The sequence below is a fragment of the Staurois parvus genome, unplaced genomic scaffold (assembly GCF_062004578.1).
Source record: "Staurois parvus isolate SC_StPar_1 unplaced genomic scaffold, SC_StPar_1.0 ptg000450l, whole genome shotgun sequence".
Lineage (NCBI taxonomy): Eukaryota > Metazoa > Chordata > Amphibia > Anura > Ranidae > Staurois > Staurois parvus.
The window spans coordinates 2,077,946-2,090,489 of record NW_028318246.1 but is presented as its reverse complement, the minus strand read 5'-3'; the positions used below and the strand labels follow the sequence as shown (position 1 = coordinate 2,090,489).

The 12,544-nt window shown below is 40.6% G+C and overlaps 1 long non-coding RNA gene across 1 annotated transcript in view; it reads left to right on the top strand.

Annotated features, from left to right (window-relative positions):
* The window catches only part of LOC149453159 (uncharacterized), a 107,331-nt gene that overhangs the window by 49,258 nt on the left and 45,529 nt on the right, over positions 1 to 12,544 (top strand). The window contains exon 2 of the long non-coding RNA XR_016314731.1: positions 9,997 to 10,050. This is a non-coding gene — a long non-coding RNA (uncharacterized LOC149453159). The remainder of the gene's footprint in view (positions 1 to 9,996; positions 10,051 to 12,544) is intronic.

Here is a 12,544-nt window from a genome sequence, read left to right as displayed (position 1 = left end):
ATAAAGACACACGAGAAAATGACTGGAAATTTTCCTAAAAGGAGGTTATATCTCACTTTTGACAACTGTCACCTTCTACAACAATGTTTGTAATAACTAAACCACTTTGGATGTTTGTGTCTCTGTGAAAAAAGTTACTAAGTCAAATAGTGAATAAAAATCTCCACAATGGAGACATAGGTGAAAAAGATGTTGGGTGTTCCTCGCATCCTTGCTCAAACATATTGCAAATCTATACAAGAGAGGCTTCTCTTGCATGAGTGAACCTCTCTTATTTGTTCCCTTTTGGTCTGATGAATATACCAAAGTAAGCACTATGTTGCATCTGATCAATTGCAAAAAAAAAAAAACCTGTATATCTTGCCAGAAATTCAGAGCTGCCCTGTGTGTTCTGTGTTATCTCAAACAGCCCCCCTAGTTCATATCATGGGCTAGAAAATTATTAATTTGCTTATATGTTGTAGAGATCTAAAAGTGGGTGTATTTGAGGAGGTTGGCGAAAGGCATTAGACTGAACTGACTTAAATATAATTTAAAAAAGTATTATATTTACCTGTTCTGAGCAGTGTTGTTGCACAGAGCAGTCCTTTACCTTCTCTTCACCGGTGCTTTCCATTCCTCCATTGCAAGTCATGTGCTGGGGGGGAAACCTTTTTCAGGTGCGCTCCTGAGTCTGGTTGTGTGCGTTCATAAACACACACAGTGCCAGTAAGCCTCGCCCCCTTTCACATTCCACAGGAGTCTGCGGCAGGAGCCTATGGCTCTTTCTGCTGCCTGTGTCTCCTGTGAAACTAGGAAGTGAAGGAAATGTACTGCAGCTGGGACAGTACTGAAACAACTCTACAAGCCAGGTAAGTGTTTAGGGACAGAAGAGGGGAAAAAATAGTGGGGCGTTATTTACCTTAAAGGATAAGATCACCTTAAAAAAACAAAAATGCACATTTTTTTTTGAGGATGCACAGTCCAGCTCCTGCAGACTGTGTGTGTAACTGTCTACCCATACCTCAGATAGGCAAGCAGTTACTTTCAGTCCAAGAAGAATCAATGAACTATGAGGATGCAACACCCTCGTAGTTCCCTGAGAACTACAAGCTGTCAGCCGCTAAGGCTGTCGGTAATTGTAATCTATTCATTCACAGAACCCTGTGAGTGAATGATGGGGCCATGTTGGTGGCCACACTCTTTTCAAAATGTGACAGTGGATTCAGGGAGAAGATCCCTGGCCCACTATCACAGGCATGGGGGGATCGAGGTGGAGAGGCTTCAGGAGAAGAACATGTTATGTGTTCCAAAGGTGAACTTATCTTTTCATGTATTAAGGTCAAATGTTTAGACCTTAGAATCACTTTAAAGAATAGGTTATGCAGCTAGATGAGCAGCATAGGCGTAAGGCCAGAGATGACTAGGTTTGCAGGCCAGGCTGGAGTAACATGGGGTTAAAAAATTAGCTTTGTTTAAAAGTTTGAGTATCCTGTCTGATTAAAGGAACATTGGGTTGGATGGTGCAAGGCAGGGAGGGCCCTGGAAAGGAAAAAAGGGTGGAGCATTTTCCTCATGGTCATTCGGAGCTGGCTCCCTCCCTCCAACCCGTGATATCTAATTTGACCTCAGATTGTTTTCGCCTTTTGTTAATTGCCTTGATGTTTGTTCTTTTGGGGTTGATCTTCGTTTTCTTTCTGGGTTGTGTCGTAGCAGTTGGCAGGGGGTCTCAGTTAAGATAGTGACTGGTAAAATTGTTGGAGAATGAGCGGGTTGGGCACATCTCAGGTATGAGTGTACCTTCCCTAGTTCAGTGAAGGAGTAGTGTATTAAGAGACATTCAGTTTTATTGAGATTATCTTTATATTAAATTGTCCTCGAGCCAGAGTGTTTTCGGCTGGAGGCCTTCAAGTCTATGCGGTGGTAGATATAACAGGTCGGTTGAATACAAGCTGCCTTAAAAGACCTTTAGACTTTAAGGAGGTTCGTTACTGTAATTACATTGTGGTCAGTGATGTTCACATATTTAAAAAGAAAGATGTAAATTTTAATAAAGTTGCATTTTATTGTCCTTACAATAAAATGGCTGCTATGGCCTTTGAATTCCAAGTAATAAGATTGTGTTGTCTGTTATTGGGGGGGACACAAGTAATGGGGTGGTTATAAAGGTTACGGCAGCCAATAAGTATCTGCAAAACCTCAGTCAAGTGGTAGTAAACAAATTTTTTTAGTTTTACCTACAGGTAAGCTTATAATAAAGCTTACCTGTAGGTAAAATTAATATCTCCTAAATGTTTAGAAAATATTCTCTCTTTCCTAAAGCCAGCGCAAATGCACTGGGAAGGAACAGCATGCCCGTGCTGTTCCTTAAGAGCTGTGTGCCGTGGCCTGGGACTCTCATGTGCATGCTGGACGGCCAGAGATTGGAAGAAGGACCAGATAAAGATGGAAGCCTCTGCAGCGGTGACAGCGTGCCGCTGGGGGGCTTCGTCTTAAGGTACGTAAGTTTTACATAATGTATTAGTTTGCAATGCATATCAGCACATTACCTTGCAGGGGACTGTTTTTTGGTGGTGGGTTTTGCAGTTTACTACCGCTTTAAGGGTTGATTTATTAAAGAAACAGAGACTATTCAATTCTCAAAGTAAATGTTGACTGAGTTTGTATAAGATGAAGGAATGTTCACTTCAATCATCTGCTAGGAAAAATCCTGTTAATTTAAAATTCCTTTGCACATGATTGGAACACACTACTATTGCTATTATTATTTTTCAAAGTGAACATACACTTTTCAAATGATATCTGTTGATACAGGTTTATAAACTTAATGTTTATCTGATTTTTAAATCTATTTATATTTTAAAAATCATTTAAAGTCCAGACAAAAATAGTTTTCTATTTGTATGGTGTGACTAAATTCTTAATGCTCAATAATGGTGCTTGCAAAGACATCTTCCTTACCCACCCTGCTTTCTATTCGGGGTAATTCACAGTCCGCTGTGTTCGAAGTCATTATTTCTGGCCCTGGGGACCTGGCATTTTTCTGTGCATCCTTATCCCTTCAGGGACCTGTCCCCTCAGCACTCATGTGTAGTTCTTCTGTGAATGGAGGTGATGTAAGCGCGCCAGCATCAGGTTAAACTGGGTGGAATTTTTTGATGCCGCTTTCAGTCTGCTTTTGCTGTTTCTGTCCCAATTTTCTTGGAGTGGTGTGTGGCTGGTTAAGTGAGCATTCCCTTGAAAAGTAGGTACTGCATAAGCTGCACCTACAGTAACAACCACCACATCATTTGCAAACTCTGGCCTCATGAGAAATGTGGTTTACTGTAGACTTACAGCAGAATACTGTAGAAGATGGAAGTCGTATCCCCCCTCTGTTGCCTGGAGTTGTAATGCATCCAACAGTGAGTGACGATGTCACCACACTAAAATACAAATGGTCTTCAAAAATAAATCTTTAATTGTGAAATTACTGCAATGCTTTTATTAGCTTATGTATTGGGAGTTGCGAGTAAAGGCTGGGCATGATCCTGAGTTGGGCTTTACTAAAGGGTGTATTAATGATCCCCATCTTGTGTAAGGTTCTTTTTTTTTTTTTTTAAATAATAAACATGTCTATACTTACCTGCTGTGTGCAGTGGTTTACACAGAGCAGCCTGGATCCTCCTCTTCTCATGTCCCCCGCAGCCTTCCCTGGTTCCTCCTATTTGTTGGGTGCCCCCACAGCAAGAATCGTTTTCAGTGTCTGATGACGAATTCCCCCACGAATCATTATCACTCAATTCTGCAAGTGGTTCTGATTTACTATCGCTGTTCTCTAGCTGGTCTAAAACCGCTTTTGACCTAAAGGGACGCTTTTTGGACGCCGTAGACTTTTCTAAGTTTCCAGGCAGAAAGAACAGTCAAAATGCAGGCAGGGCACAGGACAAAGCACTAGGGACAAAATGTATGTGAAATGGTTTGAAACAGTAATGTTTTACGATGTTATTTAAGTTTATTAGAAAATGAAATTTTTTAAGATTTGCCGCCATTCCATCCCCCGTACGTCCTGACGCTTGCAGGGACCGGAACACGGATGCCGGATTCCAGGGACGCTGCAGGTGACGCATCGCGGGAGCGAAGGACAAGGTAAGCGCTGCAGGGAATCCCTGAGCAATACCGCATGGTAAGCCCGAGTGTAGCTCGGGGTTACCGCTTTTGGTACTGAAACTTTACCCCGAGCTACACTCGGGAATACCGACCAGGAGGGTTAAGCCAGACACAAGACATGTATATATCTTTTATTGTTCTCAACAACTTGTAGCAATTTCAGCCTGAGCAAAGGGAAAAGTGTAATGACTTTTTACAATGTCTTTGTAGCCCAGTCTTGCATAGAGCACACAGTTATATTTTTCCACTAGAAAGAGCAGTACATTGCTGAGCTTCGTAGTGCCTTGTGAGAACACAAACCAACTCTCCAAAGTACACGGTCTGTGATGATGATGATCTAATTTCCCCAAGATGACTCGTTAAATTGTACTCTATACTTCACATAGAAAGTGATACATGTCCTAATAAAGGGGTCATTTTAATCAGTTCCACACAGATGACGGGGGGGGGGGTGGATATACAGTATTAAAGTAAGGATTGTTCACTTTGTAATGTAAGAGTTTGCTGAATGTTGTTTTCATCAGATGAGGTAGCGCCCACTTGATTCAGCTAATCATGTGCTAGCAAATTCAGTTTTTTTTAATTGCCCTCGCACATGATTGGCCATTTAAAGTGAATAAAGGTTCACCTTCTCTACTAACATTTACTTTGCCATCTAAACATAACACTATGGAGTCTCTCCACTACACTGCTTCTTCCAAGCATTTGTGACGGGGTAACAGGTGACATTATGCTGCACGCTGACCTACACTCTAAAGCCTTGTACACATATCAGACAAATGATCCGCCATTTTTTTTTTTTTTATGAGAAGCTGTTCTCATATCGAATTTGAATAGGTCACTAAAGTTGAAATAATTCTCGTACAACAGAATACAATTTCGGAAGTGATGTAAAGTATTGTATTGTATTTTAATGTATTTTTTAGTTTCCGAGCATGCATGGTCTTGGTCACTCAGTTTTTTTCAGATGAATACTGTACTGATTAAACAAAAATTGTTTGTTCTGGTATCATACGAGAAAAATGTTCATGCTTGTACCTTTGGATTATTTTGCATGAACTGTCATGGTTGCCTCTTGAAAGCTGTGTACAAATGATCAGATTATCAGACAATCGCTTTGCAGGTGGTATTTTTCATCTGATTTTCTGTCTTCACTAGGCATAACTCTGAGCAGATAATTCACCTTGCTTCCACTTGCTGTAGCAGAGAACCATGTATATTCACTCACTCTCCTGAGAGTGAACGACACCTAGTTTTACATCCAATTCCTTAAAAGTGATTGTAAATCCTAACATATACCCAGTGAAGTAACTGGCCTCAGGTGATACAGAGAGATGAAACAAATCATCCTGCATAAGTTGTACCTGTTTTTTTTGTAGTCTTCTCTTCTCTCCATCTGTTCAAAGTGCAGGATTTATAAAGCTTGTTTGAGAGTTCAGAAAAAGGGGTTTGAGAGCTGAAGTCACATTCTGAAGATCTCAGTGAGGAGGGCTCTAAGAGCTGATTGGAGGGAAGAGACATTCCCCCCCGCCACACAGTTCACAGGAACGGAGCTGAGGCTGTCAATCTGCTGGAGATCCCTCCCCTGTCAGCATTTTTCTCTTGGTGTCAGGACAACTTGTCAGAAGTGATTCATGTCAATAGCAGAGGAACATGGCAGCAAACAGAAATTACATTTAGTGCTCTTAATTGAGTTGAGCACACACTATAGAGCAGGGGTCTCCAAATTTTTCAAAGGGCCAGTATACTGTCATTCAGACTTTAGGAGGGCTGGATTGGGCCAGTGAGGATAGAAAATGTCCTGGCTCCAGCATCAGTGAGAATAAACATGGCCTCAGGGTTGATGGTCAGTAGGAGTAGGCGTAGTGCCCCACCATTGGTATTAGTGGGAAGAATAGTACACCATCATTGGTTTCATGGGAAGAAGTACTGCCACATTGTTGGTCTCAGTGGAAGGAATAGTGCCCCAAGGGCAAGATAAAGGGTAGCAAAAGGCCACATCCGGCCCTCGGGCCACAGTTTGGAGATCCCTGCTACAGAGGTATATACTTTGTTCATATTTTATGTCTGAAGTTTACAACCACTTTAAGTTGTGTCTTATGATCCCTCACATGGAGCCAGGGGGTCATATGCAAAAACAATAACACGTCTAAATACTGATTACCCCACTTTGGCAAAATTGTACCTTGAATAACTAGGATGCATCCAGGAGCCCCTTGCACCAAACAATGACCAAGAAAGATTTTTGAGTATCTGGGAACCTACTCTACGTAACCACATTCATTTGAACCCGTAAAGAGGACCAATCACATAAATAAAAATCTGAGCACTGCTTGTTTGGAAGCTCTTCATGTATAGCTGAGCCACCAGTCAGACAGATTTACCTGACATTACACAGCTATGAGATAAAAGGAGGGCTGTATTCCTTCTGTGCAAATCATTACTCAGTGAGTGTAATCTGAGCTTCCGGCTGCTCACAGCTATTTCACAACCAAAGCTTTTATCTAAATTCTAAAATCTACTGCTATTGCTTACAGCTCAGCAAATGGTGACTGCGAGGGGTTAAACATTTTTAAGATTTAATATTTCATATTTATATAAGGAAAAAAACATTTTTATGCCTGGACATAATAGTAAATAAAAAATACCATAACTGCCCTTATATATTCTTTAGTCTGTGCCTGGTTTCAACATACTATTAGTTTTACAATCTTTTGTAAAAGTGTTGTGCCAGCATATCTTCAAAAAATCTTCAAAAAACAGGTACTTATATAGCATCGTCAATTTATGCAGCGCTTTATTATTATTATTATTATTATTATTATACAGTATTTATATAGCGCCAAAAGTTTTCTCAGTGCTGTACATTAAAATGGGAGACAATACATGAGATCGTACAATGACAATACAATACACAAGGGGTTCGAGGGCCCTGCTCCTTGCAGCTTACAATCTAGGAGGGAGGGGATAGTGGTACAGGAGGAAATGGCTGTGGGGGATGGAGTGGTAGAAGGAGTGGAGGAGATCGGCAGTTAGGTGAGGGCAGGGTAGGCTTCCCTGAAGAGATGGGTTTTCAGGGTCCGCCTAAAGGTGAGGAGGGTTGGTGATAGTCTGATGGATTGGCGTAATGAGTTCCAGAGGATGGGGGAAGCCCTGGAGAAGTCCTGGAGCTGGGCATGGGAGGAGGAGACCAGGGAGCTAGAGAGTAGGAGGTATTGTGAGGAGCGAAGAGTACGTGTTGGGTGGTATTTGGATATCAGGTCGGTTATGTAGTTTGGGGCAGTATTATGGATAGCTTTGTACGTCAATGTTAGCAGTTTGAATTTTATGGGCAATCAGAGACCAGTGGAGGGAATGGCAGAGGGGGGTGGCGGATACGGAGCGGTTGGTAAGGTGGATGAGTCTAGTCGCAGAGTTCAGGATAGACAGAAGTGGGGATAGCCTGTGTCGAGGTAAGCCGGTGAGGAGGGAGTTACAATAGTCAAATCGGGAGATAATAAGGAAGTGAATGAGTTGCTTAGTAGTTTCTGGGGTTAGGAACGAACGTATTTTGGAGATGTTGTGGAGGTGGAGCCTGCATGAATTTGCCAGCGATTGGACATGGGACTGGAAGGACAGATTGAAGTCTAGAGTGACACCTAGAACTTTGGCTTGCGGGGTGGGACTGATGGTGGTGTTGTTGGTCGTGATGGAGAGGTGCTTTATTGTACAGTCACATCAGTCCCTAACCCTCAAGGGGCGTACAATCTAAAGTCCCTAACTCACATTCATACATATACACACTAGGACCAATTTAGACAGAAGCCAATTAACCTACCAGCATGTCTTTGGAGTGTGGGAGGAAACCGGAGTACCTGGGGGAAACCCAGGCAGGCACAAGGAGAAAATGCAAACTCCAGGCAGATTCTTCACTTATTCATCAGCTGATCAACCTGAACAAGTCACATCCCGGATGTATTTGCATTTGCAAATGTGAATACACTGGTATTCTTCTCAGAGTGAGCAATATTTTAATTGTGAGGGAGGATGCTACCGTGTTAGAAAATGAGCAGACTGCAGTCTTTACAGTCTTTACCTAATGGGAGTTTATTTCTAGATTTTTTTCCTGATCAGACTAATTCATCAACACCAAAATATTGACGACAATTGCTTGATTTGCTGGGCAGACCAGTTCACTTCCCTTTCCTTGTTTTTTGTTAAAGACTCTGTATATAGCTCTACAGAACAGACAGTGCACAGTCCACATGTGTTTATCTGCTGCTTCTCTGCTAACAGAACACAGGAACTTTATTTTCAGGAAGAAGACATAAAGTATAGTTATAAAAGCAGCTACAAACTTTTCAACACTGCCACCTACTGGTTGAGGAATATATCTCTACTGAACACTCACACTGATGTGCTGAAGTGGTTGTTGCACAAAAATACATGAAAAATGTGTTCCAACATTATGTGCAAATTTGTGTGCAAATTTTGTTCTTGGAACGTTTAACCAGTCCCATGCTCTAAAAACCCTCTGGCTTGTTTTTTACCTTATAAGAAGGTACCCTACCTTACTGGGTAAATGACATAAATGTTGTGTCGTCATGTCACATAATGTGTGTAAACACATAAACCTCATGTGTCACCATTCATGTCCAAGAGGAGATATAATATTTTCTTTTTTGTAAAAATTGTACACTTACATCCATCAGTTAATTAAAGCATGGTACACTATCAATCACATCATTAAGGAATCCCTGTTGGTTTTCTCAGTGTTTTATTGGTGGTTTAAAGGCATGCAAGTGAATGCATAAAACATTAGGTGGAGAAGGATCTGGGAGTTCTAGTAGATCACAAGCTTAATAATGGCATGCAATGCCAAGCTGCGGTTTCTAAAGCGAGCAAAATCCTCTCTTGTATTAAAAGAGGTATAGACTCCAGAGAGAGAGAGAGATCATTCTACCCCTGTACAAATCATTAGTAAGACCTCATCTGGAATATGCAGTTCAGTTTTGGGCACCAATTCACAAAAAGAACATTGGGGAACTGGAGAAAGTACAGAGAAGGGCAACTAAACTGATAAGAGGCAAGGGGGAGCTCAGCAATGAGGAAAGATTAGAGGAACTGAATTTATTCTCTCTTGAGAAGAGGAGATTAAGGGGGGATATGATCAACATGTATAAATACATCAGTGGTTCATATAGTGAATTCAATTTCCAAACACGGAAAGGTTTCTTCACAGTGAGAGCTGTGAAAATGTGCAATAGACTCCCTCAAGAGTTGGTTCTGGCCAGCTCAGTGGATTGCTGTAAAAAAGGCCTGGATTCTTTCTTGGATACACAGAATATAACTGGATACTAACATTTATAGGTAAAGTTGATTATAACTTTTTTTAATGGTTGAACTGGATAGACGTTTGTCTTTTTTCAGCCAGACTATGTAACTATATAAGGACCCATTTGGCAGTTTAACTCACAGACAATATTTTACTTTTCTCTTTAAAAAATATAAAAAAAATAAAATTGTCAAAGAATATGAGCTGCATTAAAATCCACTGACTTCCTATGCAGTGTATGAAACATCTACAGATTCAGTGATCCTTACTGATAAATACCAGTCGGTCCGTATGGCTGCTCGTGAAAGCAAATAATAGCAGATAATTGTGAGAACATACGTCATATATTATTTGTTGTGTATCTTGAATACAGAAGAAAGAAGGAAGAGCATTGATTAGAAGAAACACTTGAACATTATCATATATAGATTTCTTTGTGTGTTACCTTTCTAGCAGGCTGGACTAGAATGGCCTGTAGTCAATCTGTGTACCATTTCTATATATGTTCTAAAATGAATGTTAATAGCATAACTAAACTAGCTTTGTCTTTTTAGGTAACACTCTGATCTATCCACTTCTCAAAGGTATCTCAAGGTACTCTGCTTGAGGTGAGTGAGAATTATTATTGTTATTATTATACAGGATTTATATAGCACCAACAGTTTGCTCAGCGCTTTACAATATAACGGGAGACACTACAGCAATGATACAGTTCAATACAAGAGGGTTAGGAGGGCCTGATCCTGGGAGCTTACAATCTAAGAGGAAAAATATTGGCCAGAATGTGTAAAGATATAAAAGATGGTTATACTGAAGCAACAAAGACACATGGGGGGGTTACTAAAACTGGAGAGTGCGAAATCTCATGCAACTCTGAAGAGAAACCAATCAGCTTCCAGGTTTTATTGTCAAAGCTTAAAGCAGAGCTCCACCCAAAAGGGGAAGTTCTGCTTTAAGGACTGCTCCTTCGCTCCCTATTAAGGATTGGCACCTTTGGGGGGTGGGGGGGAAGCGGGTACCCGAATTTGACAGGTACCTGCTCCCACTTCCGGTCCGATTGCTACTCGCGCATGCACAGTGGGCACCTGGCTGTGAAGCCGCAAGCTATCACAGTCGAGTGCCCACACTGGAGATGTCAGGCTCCTGGAATCCAGGACGCCGATGAAACGGGCTGCGGGGGACACACCATGGGACCGAGGGACAGGTAAGTGGCTGTTTTTTAAAAGTCAGCAGCTACAGTTTTTGTAGCTGCTGACTTTTATTTTTTGACAGGATGAGTGGAACTCCGCTTTAATTGAACAAGCTGAAGTTAAGAACTACTTGTCTACCATGCACAGCTGCACCAGATTCTGAGTGCTCCAGTTTTAGTAAATCTCCCCCACTTTCTGCAGGCTAAAGGTGTCTACAGATATTTGAGATTCTTCCACCAATGTGGACATTCACAGTTAGGAATAGTGTTCTTTGTAGTACGACCCTGGCAGACATGCACTGGTTCATTCAGGCAACATACTGATATCTGCAAACTCTACATTTACATTCACAGATTGGATAAGTATAGCAATGTAAGACAATCAAATGTAATTTTAAATGATCACCAAAATAATCCCTTTTTCATTGCACTACTCTGTGCCCTATTTACCTGCTGAGTTTTTGTCTAGTTTATGAATGCTTAAAATGCAAAGTTGTGATGTTAAAAGGAAGGGAAGAAAATGCTAAAAATGAAATATATTGACATAAAAGTGTAGATATAGAAAACAATAAGTTAAAAAAAATATAACATCTTGAAAATAATGTTTCTAGTATTTCACCATTACAAATAATATAACACATACACTAGATAAAATATGCAAGCATCATATATTGTTGTCTTATACAGAATAGCAGCTAATCAGAAATCAGTTTATAAGCAAGCTAATGAAGTTTATTTTCAAATGGACAAAAGGATGCTTATTCTGAGCACAGGAGAATTAGGTGACTATCTAAACCCTAACTGGATGCCCTAGTGTCATTTTTAATTTTATAACATATAAACTGTTGCCATGTTTTATTCTTCATTTAAAAACTGGTTTTCAACTTTTTAAAGTGGTTGGTAACCCTTTCGTATACCCAGTGAAGTAACTGGTCTCAGGTGACACACAGAAATTAAACAAATCCTCTTATATAAGTTGTACCTGTTTATCTGCAGTTTTCTCTTTTCTACATCCATTGAAAGTGCAGAATTTACACAGGATCTCTCAGCTCTGAAAAGTAGCGGGCAGAGAGTTGAAATTACACTCTGTAGAGTTCAGTGATGAGAGCTTTGAGCCCTGATTAGAGAGAATGGACACACCCTTCATACAGCTCATAGGAACAGAGTTAAGGCTGTCAATCTGCTGGAGATCACTCCCCTACAACTTTTTTTCTCTTGGTATCAGGAAAACTTGTCTGAAGTGGCTCATGCAGATAGCTGAGGAATGAGGCAGCGGAGAGAAATGTCACTTTGTGCTCTGGATTGAGACTAGTACACACTATAGAGGGATATGCTTTTTCGTATTTCATGTCTGAGGTTTACACCCACTTTAATTCTTTTTTTTTCGCGCTGTAGATTGGCACATCCACCTGTAGTCTCCACCAGGGTTACATGTGACAGGGTGACACTGCAAAAGCACAATGGGTAGACAGTTTTAAACCCAATAACAGAAAGTGTCTAGGCTGGGGCCCCTTATGGCAGAATCACCAGGTATTGTTTTAATGAAAGCTGCAGATTTAGAACAACTTTACAACTACATGTTAGAGAGTTTATGAGATTTAGGAAATTGCATTTCTTCTTTAATAACATAATGGAGTGTATACATAATCAAGAGGAGAGTAAATAGAGAAAAGCAAAGTCTATAATGTGCAGTGGGAGTAAATGACATGCACTTTATTCCAAAGCTTACAATAATTTCCCATTAAGAGGCACCATCCATTTTTAGACTTAATTCTGTATGTCAAACAATAAGAATAAAAATTCCCAGCTCAACTTACAGACCAGCCTACTACAAACCAAATTGTCCTGTCTAGCAGTTTGCGTTAAAAACAAGGGTTAATTTACACACATTTGCAAAATGTGTGCAAACTAAG